Genomic DNA, 26,689 nt, shown 5'->3' with positions numbered 1-26,689 from the left:
GTGTTAGCCAGGATGGTCTTGATCTCCTGACCTCGTGATCCGCCCGTCTCGGCCTCCCAAAGTGCTGGGATTACAGGCTTGAGCCACCGCGCCCGGCCCCATTTCTAATTTCTTAAGTCTCTCTTTCACTATCTGAATGTTTGTCTGTTAGTAGTCTTCTGTGCTTTTTTTTTCAAAGTGGTAACATCTTCTATTTTGTCCCTAGGACACTAAGTAAAGCCTTTGGAGTCTTCTTATCCTCTCTTCCCTCCCTAATTTCTCTGACTTTTCTTTGTTTGTTTTGGTCTCTTTCACATCAAATGATTTTCTGAAATGACTACTGATTTTTCCTTATATGTTTATGTTTAAGACAAACACACAGAATCTTTGATTGGAAATTTTGTCTTTTGGGGAAAACAAAACTTGTTGTCAAGTAGGATTCATAGTATGGTAATGTGACAGTTAATTTCTTCCAGTCTTCAGCTGTGACACTGATCTCCTGACTTCTGACTTTGACTTGGATTGAACCATAACTTTGGCTCTCTTGTGTCTCCATGTAGCTGACTGAAGATCTTGGGACTTCTTAGCCTTCATAATCTTGTGAGTTAATTTCTTATATTCTCTCCCCTTGTCTGTCTGCCATCTTATCACTAATGCAGGTGACCTACTGGGATCCCCAAAATTCTGGGTATATCCATATAACTCAAAGTTTGTACTTATTTTCTCTTGCAACAGTTTTTCTTAATAATGAAATAATCTGTGTCTTACCTGGAAAATGCACACCTGGCTGCAAACATTTTAAAAAATGACTGAGGGAAAGGGTTAGATGATGTTGGTTTTCCATATGGTACCTTCTGTTGTCACCTGTCCCAGGCCTCCATCCCCACCATCCACTCCTTTCTGATTAATGTCACCAAAAAGGGAATTCTGAAAACAAATAGGTACTTACATAAACTTTCAGTTACCACATTTCTATCCTTACTACACTTGTGCTTTCAGAGTCTGAAGGCTTTCCAATTCATCTTACTTTTTCTGGATTCTAAAGAAGATCAGCTTGTTTTTTGGTTTCTGTGTCGCTTGAGTTTCCACTTTATCAGGGCAGGCACATTAGTTACCATTTGTCTATTGGCATTACTTTTCTCAAGTTTTTTTCTTTGCCTTTATTAGTTTTGCCTCCTTTTTGTAACCTACTGGGTCTTGAAAAGTAGAAGGTATAAATCAATCTTTAAAATAAGGTATCAGAGGACATTATAAATATTTTTATTTCAAGGATGGCAAAACTAACTCCCTGAAAATGTAATTTGAAGAAAAAATAAAAATGATGTTACTTTTTAGATATTAAGTGAGAGCCATTGACATTGACTACATTTGCCCTGGTAATGGTATAATCAGGAATTGGACAGAGCCAAATGTTAGTTTCTGCAATTTTTCTATAACTATTGATGTTCAAAGAGCTGGTTAAAGTCAATAGACTTTAATGATTTTTCTGATTATCCTTCATGTGAAAAGTAAACACATTCAAATAGAAACTAAGGAATCCTTCATTTAAGTTTCCAAGAAGTTCTTTCTTTAAGGTAGAAAATACATTGTCTGAGGACACCAACGTAGTAGTTTCAGAAGTTATTGTCATCACTATAAACCAGTTATTTCTATATTTTAGGATCAGTCTTATGAGTTTTTTGTGTAAGCCTACACCTGAAAAGCAGATGCATTTTTGATGTGCTGACAAACCAAGTTTTGAGTAAGCAAAGTTTAAAGGCAGACCAACACAATTTCAGCAAGGTAAACGTGGTGCTGAGTCTTCCTGGGAGGCAGTCAGTTAGCATTCCCAGGCCAGCATACTCCCTAGTCTTGTCTGGTGGCCAATACTCATTTCTTTAAAGAACATCTTCAGCTGTAATTTTTTGAGAGCCAATTATGTGCTAAGAACTCTGTTAGATGCTTTATATACATTGCATTTAATCTCACAAGTATGGAAGAAATTTTGTAGATTAGAAATTGAAGTCTGCCAATTATTAACTAATAACTAGATTCATACTAAGATGTGTGATCTAAAGCCCATGCTCTTTGTACTTGGAGCATTATTCAAAATTATTTCTTATATGATAGGAATATAATAATAATTTAAAATTATTCAGTATTTTTATGTTACTAAGTAGGCAATTTTTTGATGGTTTGTGTAGAAGAAGTTAGCCTAGATCTTTATATTACTAGATTTATAATATGATTTTGAGGTTGAGAAAATGTTGAATAGACTAGTGTTTGGAATTCATTCAACTGACCTACAAGGAATGTACTCTCTTTGGTTTTTAATGAAATATATGCTTAATCACGCAGTCCTGTAGGGGTCTCTGATTCTGGCACAGGCATGTTACTTCCAATTGCTTCTTTTACTATGATATGGGAATCATTCTATATTTTGGAAAAAATACTCTAAGGTGGTCTCAAGCCTGGTCTGCCAAGTTAAACCAAGGAGTCGTTTCTTTTTGGGGGGACTGCTTTCTTTTTTTTCTTTTTTTTTTTTTTTTTTTGAGACGGAGTCTCGCTCTGTCGCCCAGGCTGGAGTGCAGTGGCCAGATCTCAGCTCACTGCAAGCTCCGCCTCCCGGGTTCACGCCATTCTCCGGCCTCAGCCTCCTGAGTAGCTGGGACTACAGGCGCCCGCCACCTCGCCCGGCTAGTTTTTTGTATTTCTTAATAGAGACGGGGTTTCACCGTGTTAGCCAGGATGGTCTCGATCTCCTGACCTTGTGATCCGCCCGTCTCGGCCTCCCAAAGTGCTGGGATTACAGGCTTGAGCCACCGCGCCCAGCCCGGGGACTGCTTTCTTATAATCTCTATGAAGAACTCTCTGTTTCTGTATCCCAAAATCTGCTTGGAATTTGCCATCTCCCCAGACACCATTTAAAGGAGCTTGATCTCATTCCCTTTTCTCAGGGATCATCAGGGTCTGTAAAATCACTGTGAACACTTAGGCTCCCTCCAACTAAAATAAGTTTAACTTTGGCAATAAGAGATAAGTTACTCTTATTCAAAATTCTTTCCCCTCCAAATTTGTCTAAGATATACACTATTTATTTTCTTATGTGGGACTACATTTGAAAGTAAAAGCTCAGAACAAAATGTATTTTCTGTCATGTGATACTGAATACAGCAGAGACTGGCTGCTTTAATGGTGATAAAAAGAAAGTAGAATACAATGCTGGATAATTTTTAGTTAATATTTTTAAAATATTCCTGTTACCTCAGGAAGTAACAAAAATATTAGCAGTTCTTTTTTGGTAAGACTGTTTTCTCATAATTTTTTATCATTTAAGAAAAAAAATGTTTCATTAAAACACTGTCATCCACAGTAAAAATTATTATTACTGTGGTAGAGCACTAATTTCCGAATTTACTTTTTATGGGGGAGTGGGGAATGCACACTTACTGTAGGACTCTATAAAAGGGGTAGAGAATAAGTTATCACTTCTTTCTTGCTAACAGTTATATATTTTAAGAAGGAAAGCATGTTGTATTAGACAAGATTCTTAAACATAAAACTGCTTCTGATTCATTAAATTCCTAATATCCTTGTTACAGTTCTATTGAAGTGACTAATTTTCACCACAGCCTTCTGCTCAATGAATCCTTCATTCTGGGTGACCATAGATAATAAATTAATCAATATTTTACGCTTGTGTGGCTGCCAAAAATAATCCTTTCTATGACTAAGTGTATTTTTATTGTCTTCTTAGACAATCGGGACCTATAGTAATCCTCAGATTCTCATCATTTTCCTGACAGTTTTTGACAGAACATATAGGTTAGATTTACCAGGATGCGCAAGCTAAGAAGGAGTTAAAAGTGTAAGAAACTGGCCGGGCGTGGTGGCTCAAGCCTGTAATCCCAGAACCTTGGGAAGCCAAGGTGGGCATATCACTTGATGTCAGGAGATTGAGACCAGCCTGGCCAACATGGTGAAACCCTACCTCTAATAAAAACACAAAAATTAGCCAGGCGTAGTGGTGCATGCCTGTAATCCCAGCTACTCCGGAGGCTGAGGCATGAGAATGAGCTGAGATCATGCCACTGCACTCCAGCCTAGTGTCAGAGTGAGATTCCATCTTAAAAATAAAAAAGAAAAGTGCAAGAAATTTATTGGGAATAGTGCCCATGAAAGGTAAAAGGGAAAGGGATAGACTAGCAAAATCTTCAGACCATCATAAAGGTTTGAAAGCTATAAATGAGTGAAGGAAGAAAGAATAAGAAGCTAGAGCTTCAGACTTGGTGTGGCTCTGAAAATGTCTTGGAGCCTTATAGGAAGCTCAAGCTCCAATATTGTCTATAGACAAGTCTCACATTGGGCAAACATGGGCAAACCCTAGCACACTTGCCATCCTTTATTGACTATTGGCTGAGAAGTATGCAGCAAAAGAGAGGCTTTGACCCAAAAGTTCCAGTATGTCTCAGTTGGGTGCCTCGGTTGCAGCTGATTGGAAAGTACTTTCCTGGAAGGATTATCCTAGTGGTACACCTTCCTGGCTCTCATGCAGAACCTTCTGGGTCTCAGCTGTTCATGAACCAATGACCTTAATTTCAAGTATCAGAAATGGACTTTAGTAGGCTTTTAAAAAATTCTTATTTTTAATTTTTGTAGGTACATATGTTTATATATTTATGGGGTACATGAGATTGATACAGGCATGCAATGTGCTATAATCATATCATGGAAAATGGGATATCCATCCCCTCAAGCATTCATCCCTTGTGTTACAAAAAAATCCAGTTCTACTCTTTTAGTGATTTTAAAATGTACAGTTAAATTGTTTTCATTTTAGTCACCCTGTTGTGCTGCAAAATATTAGGTATTGCTCATTCTTTCAAACTATTTTTTGTATCCATAAACAACTACCACCTACCCCTTTCCCCAAAGTCCATTACCCTTCCCAGCCTCTGGTAACCATCGTTCTACTCTCTATCTCTATGTGTTCAATTGTTTTGATTTTCACATCCCATCCCATAAATAAGTGAGAACATGTGATGATGGTCTTTCTGCACCCAACTTATTTCACTTAACACAATGACCTCCAGTTCCATTCATGTTGTTGCAGATAACAGGATCTCATCCTTTTTTATGGATGAATATTGCTCTATTGTGTAGATATATCACAATTTCTTTATCCATTCATCTGTCAATGAACTCTTAGGATGTTTCCAAATCTTGGCTATTTGTGAACAGTGCTGCAGCAAACATGGGAGTGCAGATATCTCTTCGATGTACTGATTTCCTTTCTCTTGGGTATATACCCAACAGTGGTATTGCTGGACCATATGGTAGCTCTATTATTAGTTTTTCAAGCAATCTCCAAACCATTCTCCATAATGGTTATACTAACTTACATTCCCACCAACAATGTGCAACAGTTCGCTTTTCTTCATATCCTCACCAGCATTTGTTACTGTCTGTCTTTGGGATACAAGTCTTTTAACTTGGGTGAGATGATATCTCATTGTAGTTTTAATTTGTATATCTCTGATGATTAATGATGTTGAGCACCTTTTCATATGCCTATTTGCTATTTGTATGTCTCCTTTGGGCAATGTCAATTCAAATCTTTTGCCTTTTTTTTTTTTTTTTTTGAGACGGAGTCTCCCTCTGTCGCTCAGGCTGGAGTGCAGTGGCACGATCTCCACTCACTGCAAGCTCCACCTCCTGTATTCATGCCATTCTTTTGCCTCAGCCTCTCGAGTAGCTGGAACTACAGGTGCCTGCCACCATGCCCGGCTAATTTTTTGTATTTTTAGTAGAGACTGGGTTAGCCAGGATGGTCTCGATCTCCTGACCTCATGATCCTCCCACCTTGGCCTCCCAAAGTGCTGGGATTACAGGCGTGAGCCACCATGCCCGGCCACATCTTTTGCCCATTTTTAAATTGGATTATTGTATTGTATTTTTTCTTATTGAGTTGTTTGAGCTTCTTATATATTCTGTTTATTAATCCTTTGTCAGATGGGTAGTTTGCAAATATTTTCCCCCATTCTATGGGTTGTTGATTATTTTCTTTGCTGTGCAGAAGCATTTTAACTTGATGTGATTCCATTTGTCCATTTTTGCTTTGGTTGCCTGTGCTTGTGGGGTATTACTAAAGAAATCTTTGTCCAGTCCAATGCCCTGGAGAGTTTCCCCAATTTTTTATTAGTAGTTTCCTAGTCTGAGATCTTAGATTTAAGTCTTCAATCCATTTTGATTACGTTTTTGTATATGGTGAGATATACATGTCTAGTTTTATTATTGTACACATAGATACCCAGTTTTCCCAGTACAATTTATTGAAGAGACTTTTCTTTTCCTGATGTTTGTTTTTGGCACCTTTGTCAAAAATGAGTTGATTATAGATATATGGATTTTTTTCTGTGTTCTCTATTCTGTTCCACTGGTCTATGTGACTGTGTTTATGCCAGTATCATTCTGTTTTGGTTATTATAGCTCTGTAGTATAATTTGAAATCAGGTAATGTGATTTCTACAGCTTTGTTCTTTTTGTTTAGGACAGATTTGGCTATTCTGGGTCTTTTGTGGTTCTGTGTAAAGTTTAGAATTCTTCTTTCTATTTATGTGAAAAATGTCATTGGTATTTTCGTATAAATTGCATTGAATCTGTAGATTTATCTGTATAGTATGGACATTTTAGAAATATTTATTCTTCCAACACATGAACATGAAATATCTTTCCATTTCTTTGAGTAATTTGTATTCTTTTCATAAGTGTTTTATAGATTTCATTATAGAGATCTTTCTCTTCTTTAATTTCTGAGTATTTATTTTTATTTGTGGCTATTGTAAATGGAAATACTTTTTAATTTCTTTTTCAGATTGTTCACTGTTGGTATATAGAAATACTACTAAATTTTTATGTAGATTTTCTATTCTGCAACTTTACTAAGTTTATAAATTCTAATACTTTTCTTGTGGAGTCTTTAGGCTTTTCCAAATATGAGATTATATAATCTGCAAACAAGGATAATTTGATGTCTTCCTTTCCAATTTGGATGCCTATTATTTATTTTCCTCGTCTGGTTGCTCTACCTAGGACTTTCACTACTAAGTCAAATAACAGTTTTGAAAGACGATATGTTTGCCATTGTCTGGATCTTAGAGGAGAGTTTTGTGGTTTTTCCCCTTCAGTGTAATACTAGCCATAGGTCTCTTGTATATGCTTTTTATTATGTTGAGCTATATTTCCTCTATTGCCAGTTTTTTATGGATTTTATCATTAAGAAGTGTTAAATTTTAGCAAATGCTTTTTCAGCATCAATTGAAATGATCATAGAGTTTTTGTCCTTCATTCTGTTGACATAATGCATAACATGATTGATTTGCATATGTTGAAGCATCCTTGCATTTCTGGAACAAATCCCACTTGGGCATGATGAATAATCTTTGTAGAGTAATGTTGAATTTGGGTTGCTAGTATTATGTTGAGGATTTTTGCATCATTATCAGCGACATTGGCCTATAGTTTTCTGTTTCTGATGTGTCTTTGTCTGGTTTTGGTATCAGGGTAATACTGGCTTTGTATAATGAGTTTGGAAGTATGTCCTCCTCCTCTATTTTTCAGAATAGGTTAAGTAGGATTGGTATTAGTTCTTCTTTAAATGTTTGGTAGAATTCAGCAGTGGATTCATCAGCTCTTGGACTTTTCTTTACTGGGTGACTTTTTATTTCACTGTTGATCTTATTACTTGTTGTTGGTCTGTTCAGGTTTTGGATTTCTTCCATTTTGGTAGGTCATATGTGCCTAGAAATTTATCTATTTTCTCTGGAGCTTTCAACTTAGTGGCATATTGTCATTCATAGTAACCCTAAAGACCTTTTGAATTTCTGCAGTATCAGTTGTAATATCTACTTTGTCATCTCTGATTTTATTTATGTGGGTCTTCTCCCCTTTTTTCTTCATTAGTCTGGCTAAAGGGTTGTCAATTTTGTGTATCTCTTTAAAAAACCAAATTTGTTGATCTTTTACAGTTTTCTACATTTCAAATTTATTTATTCCTGCTCTGATTTCAGTATTTTTTTCTTCTACTAATTTTGGGTATGGTTTGCTCTTGCTTTCTAGTTCTTTAAGATTCATCAGTAGGTTATTTGAAGCTTTTTTTCCCTTTTTTGATGTTAACACTTAATAGCTGTAAAATTCCCTCTTAGTACTGCTTTTACCGTATTCAACAGGTGTTGTATATTGTGTTTCCATTGTCACTTAAGTAATTTGTCAATTTGCTTCTTAATTTCTTCGTTGACCTGCTGGTCATCCAGGATTATATTGTTTAATTTTCATGTGTTTACTAAAAGTTTTACTCCATTATTTTCAGATAAAATGCTTGATATTAATTCAATTTTTTGAATATTATAAGACTTGTTTTGTGACCTAACTTGTGATCTATTCTTCAGAATGACTCATGTGCTGAGAATAATATGTATTTTGCAGCCTTTGGATGAAATGTTCTGTAAATATCTATTAGGTTCATTTTTTATATAGTGCAGATTAAGTCTGATGTTTCTTCATTGAATTTATGTTTGGGAGATCTCTCCAGTACTGAAACTGGGGTGTAGAAATCTCCAGCTATTGTTATAGTAAAGTCAATCTCTCTCTTTTTAGCTCTAATAATACTTGCTTTATATATCTGGGTATTCTAGTGTTAGGTGCATATACAGTTATAATCATTATGTCTTCTTTCTTGATTCATTTTTTCAATATATAATGATCTTCTTTGTCTCTTCTTACAGTTTCCATCTTACATATTTTTTTTCACATGAGTATAGCTATTCCTGCTCTTTTATGGTGCTCAGTGTCATTGAATATGTTTTTCCATCCCTTTATTTTCAGTCTATGTGTATCTTTATAGGTGGATTGTTTTCTTATAGGCAACAGATCAATTGGGTCTTGTTTTTTCATTTATTCAGCCAGTCTTATGTCTTTGATTGGAGAATTTAGTTTATTACACTCAATGTTATGACTAAGTAGAAACTTACTCTTGCCATTTTATTTTATGGTCTTCTCTTCCTTCTTTCCTTTCTTCCTGTCCTCCTTTTAATGAAAGATATTTTCTCTGGTGGTAAGATTCAATTTCTTCTTTTTTTTATTTTTTGTGTATCTGTTGTACATTTTTCAATTTGTGGTTACCATAAAGCTTGCAAATATTATCTTAAAACCCACTACTTTAAACTAATGACAACACTGATTTCATAAACAAACCTGCAAAAAGAAAACTAATAAAAATTCTACACTTTAACTTCATCCCCCACTTTTTAACTTTTTGTTATTTCTCTTTATGTCTTATTGTACTATGTCTTGAAAAATTGTTGTAGTTATTTTTATTGGTTTGTCATTTAGTCTTTCTACTGAAAATAAGAGTAGTTTACAAACCACAATTACAGCATTGTAATATTCTGTGTTTTCCTTTGTGTTTACTATTACCAGTGAATTTTGTACTTTCAGATGATTTCTTCTTGCTCATTAACATTCTTTTCTTTCTCATTGAAACACTCCTTTTAGCATTTTTTGTAGGGCTGGTGTTGACAAAATCCTTAAGCTTTTGTTTGTCTGGAAAGGTTTTTATTTCTCCTTTGTGCTTGAAGAACGTTTTTGCTGGATATACTATTTTAGGGTAAAAGTTTTTTCCTTCAGCACTTTAACTATGTCATTCCACTCTCTCCTGGCCTGTAAGATTTCCAATGCTGTCAGACTGATTGAGGCTTCATTTTATGTTATTTGTTTCTTTTCTCTTGCTGCTTTTAGGATCCTTTCTTTATCCTTGACCTTTTGGAATCTGAGTATTAGATGCCTTGTGGTAGTGTTCTTTGGGTTAAATCTACTTGGTGTTTTATAACCTTCTTGTACTTGAATGCTGACATCTTTTTCTAAGTTTGGGAAGTTCTCTGATATTATTCTTTTGAATAAATTTTCCACCCCTGTTTCTCTACTTCCTCTTTTATGCCAATAACTCTTAGATTTGCCCTTTTGAGGCTATTTTCTAGATCTTGTAGGTATTTTTTCTTTTGTATTCTCTGACTGTGCATTTTTAGATAGCCTGTATTCAAGTTTACTAATTCTTTTTTTCTCCTTCATCAATTCTGCTATTAAGTGACTCTGGCGTATTCGTCAGCATTTTTCAATTGCATTTTTCAACTCTAAAATTTGTATTTGATTCTTTTTAATTATGTCAATCTATTTGTTACATGTATCTGATAGAATTCTGAATTCTTTCTCCACATTATCTTAAAATTTTTTGTTACTTCAACACAGTTATTTTAAATTATCTGCCTAAAATATCACAAATCTCTGTTTCTCTAGGGTTGGTCCTTGGTCCTTTATTTAGTTTATTTGGGGAGATCGTGTTTTCCTAGATGATCCTGATGTTTGTAGATATTCATCTGTTTCTGGGCCTTGATGAGCTAGGTATTTATTGTAATCGTTGCAGTGTAGGCTTTTTTTGTGCCATCCTTATTGAGAATGCTTTCCAGGTATTTGAAGGGACTTTGGCTTTAAGTCCAATATTGCTCTTGTTTTTGCAGGCTCATAGGGGGTATTACTTTGGAGGTCTTTAATAATATCTGGAAGAATTCTATGGACTACCAGATAGAAACTCTTGTTCTTTTCCTTTACTTTCTCCCAAACAAATTGAGTCTCTCTCTCTGCACTATGCTGACTGGAACTGGGGGGGGGGGGGGTAGTAATGTAATTACCCATAGGGCCACTATCGCTGGGAATGCACTATGTCAGACCTGAAGCTAGCACAGCACTGGATCTTGCCCAAGTCCTGCTGTAACTGCTACCTGGCTACTACCTGTGCTCACTCTAGGCCCTAGGGCTCTATAGTCAGCAAATAGCAAGGCCTGGTAGGTCTGTTCTCCTCCCTTTAGGGCAGTGAGTTCCCCCAGGCACTGGGCATATCCAGAGATGCTTTCTGGAACCCAGAAATTGGTGCCAAAAACCTTCTAAATTTGTCTGATTCTATTCGATTGTGGCTAAGCTGGCACTCAAGTCACAATATAAACTCCATCTTGCTCTTTCCTATCCATAGGCAGAAGAGCCTCTCCCTGTGGGCACCACCACCATGGGCTTACAGGGGTGTTCTGCCAGGTCACTGGCAATGTTCACTTAAAGCCCAAGGGCCTTTCAGTCAGCTTGAGTCGTATCCTGCCACTCCTGGGACTCATGGTTCATGGCAGTAGGCTCCCCTCTGGCCCAGGGCAGGTCCAGAAATGCTGTACAACAGTCTAGTTCTGGATTCAGGGACCCCAAGAGCCAGCTAGTTACTCTACCCCATTGTGCCTGAGCTGATACTTAAGGGTGCAAGACAGAGTCCCCATTACTTTCCCCTCTGCATTTCTCAAACAGAAGGAGTCTTTCGTCATAGCCATCACAACTGGGAGTGTGCTGGGTCGCATCTGTAGTAAGCATGCCTCATAGCCGAAGGCCCATAGCATACTACGTGGATATTGCTGCTGGTTATTCAGCGCCAGCAGCTCCTTTGTAAACAGATGATGAATCCTTCTAGGACTGGGTGCTTAGTTCAAGGCAGTGGGTTTCCCTTTGTACCAGGGTATGTCTAGAAATGCCTAGAAGTGATGGCCTAGAATGGTGGCCTCACAACCTTCCCAGTGCTATATTCTACTGTGGCTGAGCTGGTATCCAAGATGCAGGACAAAGTCTTCTTTACTCTTCACTCTCCACTGCTTGAACAAAAGGAACCATTTTTGTTGCTGTAGGCTGCACTGCCTGGGTTTGTGGGAGGGATGGCATAAGTACTTCTTTAGCCAACCTGGCTGTTGTCTCTCTAGGCCACTTGCCACCCTCATCTCTGGCTATGAGTCCAACCCAGCACTAGAAGTTGCCTAGGAATTGCAGTCCTTGTGTCCTAGACTGCCTTTAAAGTTTACCTAGGACCCCAGAGTACTTTAGTCCATAGCTGCAAGGCTTGCCAAGAAACTTGAATAGTGACTGATAAATGGGTGATTCCTCTTTACCTAGATCTGGTCCAAATGCTTTCTCCATGCATAGGCACTGGCTGAACCCAGCATGGCTTTACTCTTTATTATGACAGGGCAGCACTCAGTTCAATGTAATGTCCCCCAGTCACTATGCTCTTCCTCTTCCAAATATATAGACTCTCCATTCCACGTGGCCACTGCAATGAATAAGAGAGGCGTGGCATCTATGATTCAAGACTGTCTGCCTTGTCCTCTTCAATGCCTCCTTCCAGGATACGAAGTTAAAACCAGGTACTGCGATTACTTATCTGATTTTTGGTTCTTGGAATGATGGTTTATTTGTGTGTGTGCAGATGTTAAAATTTAGTGTTTTAGTTGGGGTTATGAATGGTGTAGGCTTCCATTCCACCATCTTGCTCCAAGCGTTTCTCTAGTAAGCTTTTGTTAAAAGAAATTTATTAAAAGGTTATCAGGTTATTGCAAAACTGCTTAAAGATTGGGAGAACAGGTTCAGAAAATGAATTAGAAAAAAAGAGAAGTCGGGCAGTTGGTATTTCAAACACAGACTTGATTAGGGAGGAAAAAGAAGCCATTAATTTGGAAGCAATGGAGGTTTTAGCCGGAACCTATTTGCATATGCCCCAGAAGCTGGATGTTTTAGTCAGAAACCATTTAGCAAAAGAGAGCTTATATGAGAGAGTTCAACAAAAGATCCCTCTATTTCCATACAAGGAACTTATTACAGAGGTGTTAGAAGAGGCTGAAAGTCACCCAGGGTTTCAGTGAGACAACCAGGAGTTAGTCATCACCACTTTTAAGGCAGAAGGGGAAGATGAAGGAAATGACTACTGGACTCTAAGAACTAGGGCTTCCTGGCAGAAGCTGAGACAACAGCAATGAATCTACTATTGTGGGTTCCATAGGAACTGGAGAAAGGGAGAGGGACAAATTCTCTGTTTTATTCTTTCCTCTTGCCCGCCAATCTTCCTCCAGGGCTTCCCATTGCCTGACCCTAACTGAAGTCAGTTGTTAGGGGATCCTAGAAAGTATAATTTTAAAGGACCACGGAAGGGAACACAACTAGGAGCAAATGAATAAAAATCTGGCACTTCGAGTGATGCTCTCTCCCTAGGTGTGGTATTTATAAACCCAGCAAATAAGCAGTGGAGTGGCAAAAGACAGCCACGCTAACTTTCTGATTGAGTCATTTTGAACACCCTAATATTAGTGGCTTCCTCTGTGATGAAGTTCTCAGTAAATGTTCATGTGGCACAGAATCATTCCCACGGTTTGAACCTATTCCTGAGTTGTACATCTTTTAACATCTTCTCTAAAGCTTCTAGCTCCTTCCAAATTCCAGAAAAATCCAGAAAGTCCATAAGACATTCACTAGAAATTAGCATATATTTTTTACTTTAGAGTTTCTCTTCATTGTATAAAAGAGACAACAAGAAATGCTAGTAAAACTTTATTCTAGTGTGAAAGTATCAATTTTTGTCTGCCCTTTTCTACTCTACTGATTTCTACAGTTTCACATCTGGAATAGCAGCTGCAATCAGAAACCCCACTAATTAAGCTTACAATAATTCAGTCATTCTCAAAGACCCATCTGTCTTTGAAACTGGTCAAATCAGAGAGTTAAATGGTCTGTCATATAAATCATTACTCTGCATCTTCAGAGTCTTTCATGGTGGTACTTATATATGGTGGTACTTTTCTAGTGACAGAGTATTGCTTCTTATTTATAGTTTTCTTAGAGAAGATGAACTATAGTAGCCTGGCTCCTCCTTTTATAATTTTATCCAAGATTCTGCCAACTGCTTGTATTATTTTCAGAAACCATACACTCTACAAGTGGGGATGCCAAAAACAGACCAAAATTGCAGTTTTATTTAAGTTTCCATGACTTCTTACTTATTTGCTAGGAAATAGTATCAAGTCAGAGCCAGTTCCCAGTAGTAAATTTGACAAGTTTTTATGGGGAAGGCCAGGAGGTATATTCTTAGTATTTATTTGTGATTTCATTATAGGATCTTGCCTCATAAGTGCCTGACATCCTCTTAATTCAAGGGTACCAGGTCTGCTAGGAATTTAGTTCTGGAGCATTATTGAGAAGTTATGACTCTCTACTGCAGTGAATCACTTCAGAATTCTGCACATCCAATTTGGAGTTTTTTAAGCTATATAAATATAATATATAAAGCTGTATAAATACAGTATGATCCTTCCTAGTACACATTCTATATCAATGCTGTTGTCAAAGTGCTTGCTATAAAGATCACTAGGGGTTAAAGGATGGTAATAATTGTGATGTTCTGTTGCCTGAAGTGGTTATTCACACAAATCTTTTGTATGTCACTCTTTTGATTCACCTACCTGGTAACTTTCTGGCCACCGAAATCAGGGAGTCCATTTCACCTGCAGCATTGAATCATCTCTAACACTCTAGTCCAGGGAAATAATGTATTCATTTAAATAATTTCGAAGTTACTGGTGCTCCCAGCAAAAATGCATTTCTCAAGGTCTATCCTGAGACGGGCATGTCTTCTGGGAAATAGTTAGGAGGTGGCTAGGTGAGTCATAACTGATAAATCCACTCAAATATTCCTGTTTCACAGAATAATTAGATGCCTTCCTCTACATTATATCAAGTTTTTTTTTTTTTTTTTTTTTTTTTTTCTGGCATAACAACTCTATTTGGCAAAGGCCATGCTTTGGTAAACATTTCAGTTACCCAACTGAGAAAGCCAATAAAACCATTCTCAAATGTTCAGGGTCACACATTGATCCTGAGATCTGTAGTAAGTGCACACATATTAAAATTATAGCCTCATCCAACATTATTCTCCTCTATTTCTAGTGCCTTTACATTAATTTTCCTTCTGGTTACTCAAATCTTTACTAATATAAATTAGTAAAAGTAACAAAAGATTGGCATATGCCTCTTAGCTTTCCTGGGCTGACATTTTAACTTCCTTCTTACCATTTGGAAGCAGGCTATGGCATGACTCTGGCTATGGGTCTGGAGATAATGGGGAGAACAAGGATGGAATATGGAGAGAATTGGCTTCCTTTTTTATTATGACAGTGTCTTTTCCATGAAATAATACTTTTAAGACAAATGAGAGACAAGACAATTTTGACCAATTCTGTTTGTGGGTTCAGGGTGCTGAATTTTCTGAATCCCCCAAAAAATGTCTATCCAGTTCTGGATTCCTTTTTCCTTGCCAGTGCCATAGTCTTCATATAACAATCCTGAAGCACCTGTGAATTTACCTGATGTCAAACTTTGCTAATATCCAGGGTAAAACTGAGTGTGCTGTTTGAGATGTGTCTGTCCTGTGATACTGAAAGCTTGGCAATTATTTCAATATTGTTATTGTCTCAATGCTTCTTCCTGTACCTCGAGCCAAAATGATAGATATTTTGAAGACTTTCCCTTGTCATTCCCTTTTCTGAAGATATTCAATGCTGTAAAGGCAGCTACCCCATCCCACAGTTTTTGACTTTTTAATGCACTTTATGTTTCAAAAATACTAATAAAGGCCCTAAAGGTTTGCCTACATTACAAGGAGGATAATAGATTGCTTTGTCAGGATACAAAAAACAGGGGTGCCAGATTAACCCACTACTGAATTTTCAGTCTTCAGGTTATATTATCTAAAACTCAAGACGTTGATACTGTTATTTAAGGAAGTTAAACAAGTAAATATATCAATTTTAAATGTTGATTCATAATATTATTTCAAAGGAGATTTATTTAATATCGATAGATTAAAAGAAGAAATTGCGAAAAATTGACTTTAGTATATTATTTAGGAGGTAGGAAAATTTTCAGACTATGGCAATATCCTATTGTCTATGAAAGTCAGATTCATTATTATCACTGTGAGTACCAAAAAAAAAAAACTTATTTACTAATTCAAAATAAAGATCAACTTCTATAGTTTACGCTCTCACCACTACTGATGTTTAAATACATATGAATGAATGTTTACTCTTTATGCTTGTCATGAAATGTGAGAAAATAAGTTACCAGTAAAACATACATAACATTTAACAAAGATTTAGAAACTGGAAGAAACACAATATGTTGTGTTACTTTGTAACTGCTGTCGAATGAAATTTAATTAAGCCTTAGAGAAGGATGAGTATTTGGAAAGGTCAGCAGTATTATCAGCATACGAGTTTATGCAATCTAAAGTGAAAAGCCTTCTCTTATACTACTCGCATTTGACATTGTCCGTGTTTTTAAATTGTGTGTGTCGTAGGTATTGCAGTTTGCTTTTCTTCTTCTTCATTCCGTCAACATTCTGGTAGGTCTTCCCAATGCAAATATTGAAAAGCTAAAAACTACATTTACAATACTCCTTTATAGCTAAGATTATTGATGTTAATTGTTTTCCATGAGAAAGGTCCACCCATATGAAATTTGAAAAATCTAAGAGAAAATGATACCACTTTTTGTCCTTTTGCTGTTTTCTGTGGGTAGGCAAGGTCCTGGAGATGTGAAATTTTTCTACAGAAGTATTCCAGCTTCTTTTTTCCAGCTTCCTCATTGTAGACAGGCAGTTATCACGTGCGTGAGTCCAAGCACCAGCTTTGTATGTTGGGAGACATTTGTGGCCATGATGGCTTCTTGACTCTCTGGCTTTCTGCTCTCTGGAACATAACTATGGCAGTATGATCATCATCTCAATGGCTTTTGTGGTGGCTTCAGTGAGAGCAGCTTTCTTGGCAGGCCAGTTCTTGGGGTCTGGGTGTCATTCCTTAAGTACCAGACTAGCATGAGTTTCTCCAATTCTTCTAGTGATTTTGGTATCATTTCCTATTTCCCTTTATGAAATCTCTTTGTAAATAAACACAGAGTGCTTTAGTGTTTTCTACTTTTTGCCTAGAATTTTGAGTGGTGAAACATTTTAAAATAATTTACCAGTTCATTTGTCTCCCCAAAATGAATTATAGAATCAAATAAAATGTAGGGAGGAGGTCATTTGAAGATGAATGCATCTTTGAGAGGTAGGTCGTCAGATCTCCTTTCCCAGAAGAGTTTAGTTTTAGCTCATCTATGACTTCCTTAAATATGTATGACACAGGAAAGATGTAGAACAGAACAAACTGCAAGTCTTACTCAAGTGATTAGTGGGTGAGTCACCATCTTCTCTATGACCTTCAATCCTAACTCCTGAAAGCTAATTTTTCACTAATACATTCATATCTCTGCTGCTATTACACCTTGACTTGAAATCCAGACAACAAGAAATCTAATATGTAGCCGGGCGCGGTGGCTCAAGCCTGTAATACCAGCACTTTGGGAGGCCGAGACGGGTGGATCACGAGGTCAGGAGATCGAGACCATCCTGGCTAACACGGTGAAACCCCGTCTCTACTAAGAGATACAAAAAACTAGCCGGGCGAGGTGGCGGGCGCCTGTAGTCCCGGCTACTCGGGAGGCTGAGGCCGGAGAATGGCGTGAACCCGGGAGGCGGAGCTTGCAGTGAGCTGAGATGCACTCCAGCCTGGGCTACAGAGCGAGACTCCGTCTCAAAAAAAAAAAAAGAAAAGAAAAAACAAATCTAATATGTAATGCTAGAATTGCTTTAGATTCCCAAAGAGATGTGAAAATCAGATATGGAAAAACATATCCATCTGTCTAGTTTTCTAATTAGACTTCATTATATCCATTATCAAACGCTTTATTTGGTTCATTTCACTCCACTCAAAATAAGTGGGTATCTCCTTCTCAGAGATGACTAGACTTGCACTTAGTGATAAAGCCAAAATATTGTGATGGCTTTCCTGTATATTTGTCTTCTATTCATATGCATTAATGTTTATGAAGGTGGTAATTAGTGAACTACTTACTTTACAAAAATATCTTCCTAGTAATCAGGAGTTCACATTTTACAATTATTACTCGATTCTTCAGTAACAAATAAAAAGCATTTGGAGCCATAAAATATGTGCCGTTTAATGAAATGAAAATGCTGGCTTGCCAGAGTACTATACATGATGACATATTGCTAGAAGGAAGTCCATTTTACTAAGAATGAATAAACACTGGTGTGAAATAAATCTGTTTCAGATTTCAGATGCAGTTGTTTACAATATTGTACCTAAGGGTGAAAAACAAATAAGGTAAATGAATTTGTATATGCACTCTATGATTTTCCAGTGGTGTTATAATTAAGACTATAAAACATTGCCTTTAGCAAACAGCTATTATGGGAATTCTTTCAAGCAACCTTATGCAAGGGAGCCACATTTTGTTTGTCTTAATTTCCTCTGACAACAATTGCAACTGTCTTCTGAGAGAAGGGGAAATGTAATTTTATATAAAATTGTTTACAAAAACCCAAGTGCTATCAGGATTAGCTCACCCCGATTTGCGTCTGAGAAATAGAGATCCTTTATGTGTCAAAAAATAAATTTTTTTCATAGACCAGAGGAAACCCATTTCCATGTTTTGAATGGAACCACCAAGGCTCTGAGGGTCACTGGTCAGGGTCTCAGGATATTGTCAATTATACACAGAATTGCACAAATTCTAAGATATATGAGTGAGCTTAGTTGAATCTCTACATTGTCAATGTATCTGTCAATTCTTTTGTACACTATCCTGGATGTAACTGTATTCACTTCATTTTCGCTTAAAGGATGGATTGCACCCACATCATATTCCAACATCAGTGCTCTACTTGTAACATTCGATATGATAGCCACAGGCAACTTTCCACAGCTATCTATGTATTCCCTACCAAATCCGTTTCCTCCTACCCAACTGACTCTTCTGTATAGTTTCTTCCATTGTCCCTTCCTCTTCTTTCTATTATCTGTCAGCAGTTCACAGTGCTCATTCCTTTTGCCTTCTCTTCTTCATTCACACTCATTGTTTGGGTAACTTCATGTAGGCCCGTGGCCATAAATACCATGTCTATGCTTATGATCACCAAATTAATATCACCAAACTAGACTCTCCCTTGTTTATAGACTCCTATATTAAATTGCCTACTTATTACGGACACTTAAATTTAAACATGTTAATAAAAGAACTCCTGATTCATGTTTCCAAATGTGCCCCCTTTCCCTGAGGTCTTCACCACCTTTTCATAAGAACACAATTCTTGGATAGTGTATGTTCTTTTTCCTTCCCAAGTCCTCCAGTGTATTCCAAAATATATCCAGAATTTAATCTCTTTTTACTGTGTCTATCAATGCTGCTCTGTTCAAGTCACCATCAAGTCCACTTGGATCACTGCAATATCTCCAGTTGATCTCACTGCTTTCACTCTTCCTCTCTCTGTCCCCATCACACTTAGCTTCAAGTCTATAGTACATATAGCTTTAAAACTTTTATCAGATCAACTGAAATTTGAATCCTTCTAATAGATTTCACAGCATTTAGAATAATTCAAAGTCTTCTTTATGGCCTAAAAGACCCTCTATGATCTGACCTATGACTATCTGAGTTACACAATGGCCTTTGAATTTTCTCAGCTCATTCAATTCTAGCCCCACGGAGTGCTTGACTCTTCAACACTAACTTTGTTTTGGAGTCTTTACAGTCGCTTTTCTTCTCTGGTGTTACTCAGCATCCCTAGTTATTCTACCTAAAATGCAACAGAAAACATGCTTTCTTTTTTTCATGTCACTGAGAAATTCCTCTTCAAGAGTATGCTTTTATTTTATATTTTCCTTTCATTATGTGAATTTGCTTACTTGTCTCTTCCTCTCTTCAAACAGAATATAGGTTCTGTAAGCACATACTCCTTTTCCTTGTCTACCACTGTGTCTACAGTGTCTATTCCCCACAGCCTGGTGAATAGTAGATACTCAAGCACTATTTATTAAATACATGTATAAATACAATTTAGTTTTTCTTTCTACTCTAGACCCGCCTCTCCTGAATGTACTGACACCAATGCCAATTCAATTCCCTCTTTACATTCATTGTTAATGTATATTATTTATTTAAGTATATCCCACTCTCAACTGGAAAATCGTTATAGCTTTTCTTTGTCCTCTACTATCAATTTCAGCTGACTCTATGTCTGACATTTCTTTAAAAGTGTCTGGTATTTCACTCTCTCCAAGTGCAAATATACTCTGGTAAATGGCTGAGTCCCTTCAGGTAAATATCTGGGGAAGATTTATCACATATCGTTCTGATAGAGCCTGGGTCTTTGAACTGGCTTAGATATGATAATGGGTAAGAGCCAGTTTTTCTTTGAAACAGTAGATGTTAAATTTCTCCTTGCAGGGTTTAAACTTTTTGGTTTTATTGATTTATATTGTTTGTTTGTTTTAGTGTGAGTCAATCGACAATCTAGTTTGCTGTCTATGGCTATCGGTTCCTTTGGTACAAGGTATTCTGACCATATTCTAACTTGTTGCTCATTATGGAAATTGCTATGACCTCAACTCCCCAATGCTGACAGTCATCCTGATGATGTGCTGCCAACCAACCTCTGCTATTCTCATATTTTATCATCTCCGCTGACACTAAGAAGTTCAGTTCCATGACAGCAATTACTAATGACAATCTCCAACTGCAAAATAGAGTTATTACTAATAATTTTATAGATGCTGATGTTCCTTCACAGCAGTGGAATCTTCATTGATTTAGCAATGTTAGTTTTCTTCTCAGCAAACATGGTCATGGATGAGTACTGTCAATCTTTAACTTTTTCTACCTTCCTAACCCATCTAACTTCTTGCTCTAACTATGTCAAGGTATTTCTGGCAACACTACCTTCTTATCTGTCAGCAATCTTTTTATCTAAGCTTCATGTGATCGTCATAGCTGTCTTCTAGCCTAATTACAGGTTTTTTGAGGATGTTGAATTCCAAAGGCAGAGGTGACCCATTACAAATGGTCACAGACTTAGTGACTTAAGAGAGTATCTGTTCATGGTTATTCCCTCAGAAGTCTCGGCATATAATGGCTGGGATTCTTGCTCAGAATATCACAAGACTAAAAGCAAGGTGCAGTGGCTGCATTCTCATCTGGAGCTTGGTATCTTCCTACAAGTTCATTTAGGTTGCAGGAAGAATTCAGTTGATTGCACCTGAAGGAATGAAGCTCACCTAAATATTCTCTTCCCAAACCTTAGGACCTACTCTTACCTTATAAGAGCCCTGATGTTGACACAGAGGACCTCTAGATTATGTGCTGAATCTTCTTTGCAGCTTTGCTTCCCTTACAAATAAAGTCCAGCTTTATGTTCAGGACATTGTTCTTCTGGGAATTAAGATTTCCTTATTTTCATTGAAGCTGCCTTCCTTTCACAGGAAGAAATGAAGCGTTTGACAATCTAAGAAATTACCTTTATTTAAGATTTCAAATATTGCTAGCAAATCTAGTCAACTCCACAATGCTGACAATTGACATCGCCTCATTCCTCTCATGTATTATAACTCCTATGTAACTCAACTTTTCACCAGTTACCTGTGATTCAACCCAATTTCAACACAGGTGAGAGCATTCTTAATTGTGATATTGCCATAATACTGCTACTTCACATCAGGGTTTATCTACACTTATCAATTTCTATTGTATCTAACTTGTGAACAAGCTCAAAAATTCCATCTCAAGGGTTTCTTTTTCAGAACATAGTACCAGCAGTCTTAGACTGAGTATCCTTCAAACAACTGTCAAGACAAATATTTGCAGACAGAAAGGTTGAGAATGTGATCCTAAAGAGCAAGAGTGGAATAAGAATTAAAAGAAATTAAAAAATATGTAAGCAAAAACTCAGTTGTATGCAAGAAAACCCAATTCCCCCCAAAGCAGGGAAAGAGCTGGAGTCCTTTAAAAATTGACTGCTGTTTTTCTGTGGCCAGTCAGCCTTATCTCTCCCTTTCCCAGGCATTGTGAAGACTCTGTTTCTCTAGCTGTGCAGCTGCAAGGTCACTAAACAGATAATCTCAAGTCATAAAACATTTTGTTCCTTGAAAAGTAGGAAATAATGTAATGCATATCTTAATTGAATAACTGACTTTGTTTCTCACTTCTGTAATATGCATCCACCTGCACAAATCTCCCCCAGCCCCACAAAATGCTTGAAAGGTAGCTTGACTCTTTGTTCGGGGCTCAATCCTTTGGATGTTAATCTGACTGGATCGGTGCACCTAAATAATTAAATAATTCCTCCTCAACTCCTTGGTCTCTCTGATTCCTATCCTGCTGCAAGAGTGGAAGGAGGACAAGGTAGTATGAAAATGAGTTATGACGCATAAGTACTTGAATTTGTAAGATCTTCTGAGACTTCTGACATGCAGCTCAGAACTGTCTATTTTGTGGAGCAAGAATAAATATTTAGCCATTGGCTTTTATTTTCATTGTACAAGGGTACAATGGGTATTAATCCCTTCACATCTGGGTGGGTATGTGTGAATATTACAGTATTTCCACTGATGTCTTAGTCTGTTGGTCAGAGAAATCCTTGGGCAAGAAGAAAGTCATGCATTTTGGCTCTGAGGCAAGGTGCTGTTGGGTAATAATGGGCAAGAAGCTGGTCAAAGCCTTGTTATCACAAAAGTGAAGTAGGAGTAAGAGGTGGCTGGACATTTTTTTTTGATACATAACATGTTACATATTTATGGGATATGTTGATATTTTATTACATGCATAGACTGTATACTGATCAAGTCAAGGTATTTGAAATGTCTGTCACTTTGAGTATTTATTATCTGTATGTTATGAACAGTTCAAGTCCTCTCTTCGGCTACTCTGAAATATACAATACATTGCTGTTAAGTATAGTCATTCTACTCTGCTGTCAAACAATAGGACTTATACCTTTTATCTAACTATATGCTTGTATATGTTAATCTACCTCTCTTCATCCCCTACTCCTGCCTACCCAGTCTTCCCAGATTTTACTATCATTCTACCCTCTACTCCATGAAATCAACATGTTTAGTTTCCAAATATGAGCGAGAGCATGTAATATTTGTCGTCCTGGGCTTGGGTTACTTCACTTCACGTAATGATCTCCATTTCCGTCTACATTGCTGCAAGTAGCATGATTTAATATTGTTTTATGACCAAATAGTATTCCATTGTGTATATATATCTTATTTTCTTTATCCATTTGTCCATTGATGGACAGTTAGGTTGATTCTGTATCTTTATTATTGTGATTAGTGCTACAATAAACATGTGTGTGCAGGTACCCCTTTGGAATATTGATTTCTTTTCCTTTGGATAGATAACCAGTAGTAGGATTGCTAGATGGTATGGTAGTTCTATTTTTAGTATTTTTAGAAATCTCCATACTATTTTTATAGTGGCTATACTAATTTACATTTCTAAGAACAGTGTATAAGAGTTCCCTTTCTCTGTAACCTCATCAGTATTTGTTATTTTTTGTCTTTTTAATAACAGCCATTCTAACTGGGGCAAGATGATATCTCATTGTGGCTTTGATTTGCATTTGCCTGATGATTAGTGATGCTGAACATATTCTTATATATCTATCGGCCATTCGTATGTATTCTCTAGAGACTTGTCTATTTATGTTCTTTACTCACATTTTAATGGGATTATTTGTGGGCTTTGTTGTTGTTGTTTGAGTCCCTTGCATATTCTGAATATTAGTCCCTTGTCAAATGTATATAATTGTTTGGGAATACTTACTCCCATTCAAGTGGTTGTCTCTTCCTTTGTTCTTTCCTTTGCTGTGCAGAAGCTTTGTAGTTTAATACAACTCTACTTGTCTCTTTTTGTTTTAGTTGTCTGTGCTTTTAAGGTCTTAGCCATAAAGTCTTTGGTGAGACTAATGTCCTGAAATGTTTTCCCTTTATTTTAATTTAGTAGTTTTACACTTTGGGGTCTTATGTTTAAGTCTTTAATTAATATTGAGTTGTTTTTTGTATATGGTGTGAGATAGGAGTCCAGTTTTATTCTTCTGTATATTGATATCCACTTTCCAAACCCCATTTATTGAACAGAGTATCTTTCCTCAGTGTATGTTCTAGTTGCCTTTGTTGAAAATCAGTTGGTGTTAAATATCTGGGTCTATTTCTAAGGCTTCTATTTCTGTTCCATTGATCTATGTGTCTATTTTTATACCAACACCATGCTATTTTGGTCACTATAGAATTTTACCGTTTGAATTCAGGTAGTGTGATGCCTCCAGCTTTGTCTTCTTTGCTCAGGAATGCTTTGATTATTAAGGCCATCCTGTGGTCCTATAAAAATTTTGGCTTTTTTTTTTTTCTATTTCTATGAAAAATTATGTTGGTATTTTGATAAGAATTGCATTGAATATGTAGATTGCTTTGAGCACTATGGTAATTTTAACAACATTAATTCTCCTGATCCATGAGATTGGGATATCTTTTCCATTTGTTTGTGTCCTCTTCAACTGCTGTCATCAGAATTTTGTTGTTTTCTTTGTAGAGATCTTTCACCTCCTTGGTTAAATTCATTTCTACATTTTTTGGTTTTTTGTAGCTATTACAAATGGAATTGCCTTCTTGATTTCTTTTTCAGCTATTTCCTTATGGGTATACAGAAATGCTACCGATTTTTATATGTTTACTATGCATCCTAGAACTTTACTGAATTTGCTTATTATCTCAAAAAGTTTTTGGTATAGTCTTTGGTTTTTATAAATGGAAGATCATGACGTCTGCAAAGAGGGACAGTTTGACTTCCTACTTTTTAATTTGAATGCCTTTTATTTCTTTCTCTTGCCTGATTACTCTAGCTAGGACTTATGGTACAATGCCGAATAAAAATGGAAAAGTGAGCATCCTTGCATTGTTCCAGTTCTTAGAAGAAAGGCTTACAACATATCACCATTCAGTACGATGTTAGCTATGGGTTTTCCATACATGGCTTTTATTATTTATAGGTGTGTTCCTTCTATGCCTAGTTTCTAAAGAAGTTTATGAGGAAGAAATGTTGAATTACATAAAATGCTTTTTCTGCATCTATCAAGATGATCCTATTGTTTTTGTCTTTTTTTCTGTTGATGTAGTGTATCACATTTATTGATTTGCATGTGTTAAAACAGCCTCGCATCCCTGGTATAAATTATACTTGAAAATGGTGTTCTGTCTTTTTGATGTGCTGTTGAATTTTGTTTGCTAGTATTTTTTGAGGATTTTTGCATCTGTATTCATCGGGGATATTGAACTGTTATTTCAACTTTTTTTGTTCTTGTCTGGTTTTGGTGTCAGGGTAAATCTGGCCTTATAGAAGGAGTTAAGGAGAATTTCCTTCTCTTCTAGTTTTGGAATAGTTTGAGGAGCATGGATGTTAGTTTTTCTGTATATGGTTGGTAGAATTTGGCAGTGAATTTATCCAGTCCTGGGCTTTTCCTTATTGGTAGACTTTTTATTACTGATTCAATCTTGTTACTCGCTATTGGTCTCTTCAGGTTTTCTATTTATTTCTGAAACAAACTTGGTAGGATATATGTTTTCAGGAATTTATCCATTTTCTCTAGGTTTTCCAAGTTGTTTAGCATATTGTTATTCACAATAGTCTTTGATGATTTTTGCACTTCTGTGATATCAGTTGTAATGTCTCCTTTTTCATTTCCAATTTTGTTTATTTGGGTCTTCTTTTTTCCTTTTCTTGGTTTCTACAGTTTTATCAATTTTGTTTTACTTTTTGTTTTTTTAAACTTTTATTTCATTCATCATTTGTATTTTGTTAACATCTTTATTTTGTTTAGTTCTGCTCTGATCTTCATTATTTCCCACCTTCTACTAATTTAGGGTTTGGTTTGTTCTTGTTTTTCTAGTTCCTTCAGTTTCATTGTTAAATTATTTGAAGTATTTTTATTTTGATGTGAGTTTTTATTGCTATGAACTTCTCCGTTAGTCCTACTTTTGCTGTATCCCACAAACTGAAAGAACTTAAAGTGGTACACAGAGGTTCATTTCTAGAAGTTTCCACCTTCACAACTGAAAAAAGTGAAAAAGAGAGAGGGTGAATAACTTGTCCAAAGTTATAAGAAAGAGGGAGAGTAGACTCTCAGTTTGATTTAACCTATTGAAATGTGTCTATTCAATGAGCATTACCTTCTGCCCTCAATAAGTACAGATGTTGCTATTTTTCTACCACCTTATTTATCAGTTTTATTAACCTACAATAATAAGAATTTTACATGCTTTCACACTCAGCCTACTCTTTTGCTAACAAAATCTGATGCTCAAAATCCAGTAAGCAGAGAAAACTGAATGCCACTGTAATGGAGCCTATGTTCTTAGCCTCCTGCACTCAGGGATCTAATGACTTGAACTCACTTGCCTGACAAATAGTGCTAATTTTATTGTAATAATTTTCAAAACTCTCAGTTTATCTAGAAAATATATGTGTAAGAACTAAACAATGGGAACATATATGTTGTACAAGTTCAATATCCATTAGAAATATCAATGGATAATGTCTATACTCATTTATATTACATGGTTTTTGTTATTGGATTAGGGTAACTAGAGTGTCCTTGACCACTTCTAGTGACACTTAGCTGTTGCTGCCTCCGATATACCTAGCACAAAAATAAATACATAGAATTTGCCTCTGGATTCTTTCAAATTGTGCTTCCACGTTCTCTTTTGTATATGCATTCTTTTCCCGGTGACCTTTAATTTCCTTTTTCCTCCAAGGTTCTTCACTATAGGATTGTATATACACTTGTTTCACTTCTGTTGCAAGTTAGTTTCTCTAACTTGGAACAGTTAGGGAAGCTGATTCCTAAAGTGTGTGGATTTTTGTTTTG

The sequence above is a fragment of the Theropithecus gelada genome, chromosome 5 (assembly GCF_003255815.1).
Source record: "Theropithecus gelada isolate Dixy chromosome 5, Tgel_1.0, whole genome shotgun sequence".
NCBI lineage: Eukaryota > Metazoa > Chordata > Mammalia > Primates > Cercopithecidae > Theropithecus > Theropithecus gelada.
The sequence above is the reverse complement of the archived record's forward strand: the minus strand, read 5'-3'. Positions refer to the sequence as shown.